At 53.4% G+C, this 3,095-nt stretch overlaps 1 long non-coding RNA gene across 1 annotated transcript; it reads right to left on the bottom strand.

Annotated features, from left to right (window-relative positions):
• Positions 1-474: 474 nt before the first annotated feature.
• LOC106724581 lies at positions 475-3,089 on the bottom strand. The gene is made up of 3 exons (XR_001360426.1): positions 2,064-3,089; positions 890-1,054; positions 475-639 (listed from the first exon to the last, which is right to left on the bottom strand). It is a non-coding gene; the product is annotated as an uncharacterized LOC106724581 (long non-coding RNA).
• Between the last annotated feature and the right edge of the window lie 6 nt (positions 3,090-3,095).

Below are 3,095 nucleotides of genomic sequence, written 5' to 3'. Positions count from 1 at the left end.
CAGGAGGCAGCTGATCGATGTTTCTCTCTCATCGATGTTTCTAACTCTCTATCCCTTTCCTTTCCTCTCTATAAAAAAAATCAATAATAGATATATATTTTTAAAAAGAATGATAATGTGGATGTTTACAGAGAGGGAAAGATACCTGTGACATATCACTGGGCGAAAGTGGTTGCAATTCAGTAGGTATAGGGTTATGTCATTTTTGTAAAAATAACATTTACATGTATAGTCTATCATTTGTTTAACAATTTAAATTTTTTCTAATATCTATTTTATTGATTTCAGACAGGAAGGGAGAGGGAGAGAGAGGTAGAAACATCAATGCTGAGAGAGAATCATGGATCGGCTGCCTCCTGCACGCCCCACAGTGGGGGATCGAGCCCGAAACCCGGGCATGTGCCCCGACTGGGAATCGAACCGTGACCTCCTGGGTCATGGGTCGACGCTCCACCCCTGAGCCACGTCGGCCGGGCAACAATATTTACTTTGTATAGTTTTATTATTATGTGCATTTCCACGTAAATACGTGGATAGAAAACGCCCAAGGATGTGTACCAAACTATAATGGCTCCACGGGGGTGTCCTTTTCAGTTTTGCTTAGCTGATTTTCAAACTATTTCACAACGAACTTGTGTCCTAGAGAAATAACAGAAGCGTAAAATGTGTACAATGCAGAAACTGGAACACTGGTGCGCCTGGGTCCAGGGGGCACTTTGCTGGTGCCAAGTTCATCTGCATGTTGCTTAGAGAATGAGGAACCCAAGCAAAGAACTAAGATTGAAATCAGGCTGCAAAGGAGTCTATACTCCCTCCTGCCTCTCCCTCCCTCCACAGTGTGAATGTCCGTGTCCGTTTCTCTCTCCACTGAGCAAACGCAGCCCCGTACCTGCTCCCAGGGGCCACTCTCTTCCGATTCCTATGCGTCCTTCAGGCCGGCTACCCTCCCCTGCTGAGGCCTGGCCTTCGTAGCCTGTCTCCACATTCCAGTCATGCTCCTGAGATGACGCCTGGGCCACCTTGATGAGACGGAGGTGTCCCCAATCCAGGCCACCTGTTGGGACACAGGGCATCTTTCAATGAATGTTTCTCCACAGCTTTCCTGGCACGGTGAGTCACTCGGAACAGAATCTCATTTGTAGGTGGTTAAGGCACCTCCCTGATTTGTAAAACTAATGAATAGCCCGAGCCGGTTTGGCTCAGTGGATAGAGTGTCGGCCTGGGGGACCCTAAGGGTCCTGAGTTCGATTCTTGTCAAGGGCTTGGACCTCAGTTGTAGGTTCCTCCCTGGCCCGGGCCCTAGTCGGGGCCTGTGCAGGAGGCAAGCAATCGATGTGTTTCTCTCTTTCTCTTCCACCCTCCCTAAAAATCGATGGAAAAATATCCTCGGGTGAGGATTAACAAAAACAAACAAGCAAAGAAACAAAACCCGAAAAAACACGCTAATGAATAAAAGCCACCATGTACCACGCGATGCATGGGCTCATTTAGGCCTCACTTTAACCCTGTGAGACGGGTGTTTCCACCCCCATTTTACAGATGGGAAGACAGAGAAGCCAACTTGCCCAGAGATTTGCAGCAAGTACGCCTGGGCCCTTAAACGTAAGATGCTATCTCTGCAGACCCCAGATCTCCTGACCCCCAATTTATAAGTGGGGGAAACAGTCTAAGTTCTTTCCCGCAGCTGTTATGCACCCAAGTTCATGGAGTTAGCAAGTGGGAGAGGCTAAAATCTGACAATCTCCCGGATACCCGCCGCCCTCCTCCCCTGCGCCCTGTCACACTCCGTGCTCGCCCCTCCCCCACGTGTCCCCGGACACTGCACTCATTCCCCACTCCCCCGCGTGCACTCCACCGGGTGGCACATACTTGTGGCAGTTCCAAGAATCTGTAAGAATGTGCTCTCTTGCCCTGGGGGCTTTGGACAGGCTGTGCCTTCCCATGCATTTGCCTGGCACAGGCCCACGCATCGAGATGTAGCCTCTTCCGGGAAGCCCTCCCTGACCACCCTCGTTGGGAGTCCTCTCTCAGGTGCTTCCTCGGTTCATCTTTGCATGCATCACCTGGCACTGTGGTTGCTGCTGTCTTCTTATTTCCCTGCGGGTCTGCAAGGCCTAACTGAGGACCTTTGCACCCAGCTCAAGAGCAGGCACCCAGCAGGTACTCAGTAAGCGTTTGTTAAATGAACGCTTGACCATCGGAGCTGTGCTTTGCTTTGTTTGAAGGATACCACTTAGGTGCACGAATCTGGAGGAAAGAAAATGACAGAAATGTGTCACCCTATTAAGGGGGCGTAGTGGTCGAAGGCTCTGAGGTCTTGGGGGGCTCCGTGTGCTGATATTAAGACGATGGTGTCCTCCTTGCCCAAGCCGAGTCTCAGGCTACTGTTTTCTCACTCCCAGTCAGAAACAAATCATGTTCTGAGTGACTGCAGTCATTGCTCACATCACCAGGAGCTGGTTCAGGGTGGGGTGAGGGGCAGTGGCCTTGGGGCTCCAGTCTCTGAAGGCCCAGGCCTCCTGGCTGCGGGGGGGAGGGGTGCCGAGGAGCAGGTCGGTCCGGGGAGGCTGCAGTCACTGCGGGGGGAGAGACAATGGGGCTCAACATCTGCTCCTCGCTGGGAGAAGGGACCCTCCACTGAAAAGCCGGGGAAAGCAGGGAAGTGTGGGAGGAATTGATGAGAAGGGGTGGAGCCAAGGAGATGCAGCCGGGAGGAAGGAAGAGAGGCGGGAGGCGAAGGCTTTCCTTCCCTTCCCTGACCTGGTCTGGAGCGCCAGCCTCCTCAGGCATTGTTTCCTGCGGAAACTCGGGGGCCCGCGGAGACCTCCCGTTTCCCCGCAGCCCCTGGCAGCGGCCCCGGTCCAAGTCCCAGGCATCCAGCAGGTGCTCAATACTTACTTGGGGGAAAGGAGAAATGCGGCCAACTTTTACTCTGGGAACTTTTCCCCCGTCCTCTGCCCACTCCGCCCGAGAAGCTGAGGGCAGAGCAGGTCTTGGGAGCACGCCCGGGCGCCCCATGAATAATTGACCCTCCGTGGCGGCTCTGCCCGGGGACAGCGTCGGAGTCGAGACGCGGCTCCGCGTGGCCGGCTGCC

This window comes from Myotis brandtii, unplaced genomic scaffold, assembly GCF_000412655.1.
Source record: "Myotis brandtii unplaced genomic scaffold, ASM41265v1 scaffold897, whole genome shotgun sequence".
NCBI lineage: Eukaryota > Metazoa > Chordata > Mammalia > Chiroptera > Vespertilionidae > Myotis > Myotis brandtii.
Note: the sequence above shows the minus strand (reverse complement) of the source record. Positions and strands in the feature narration are given on the sequence as shown.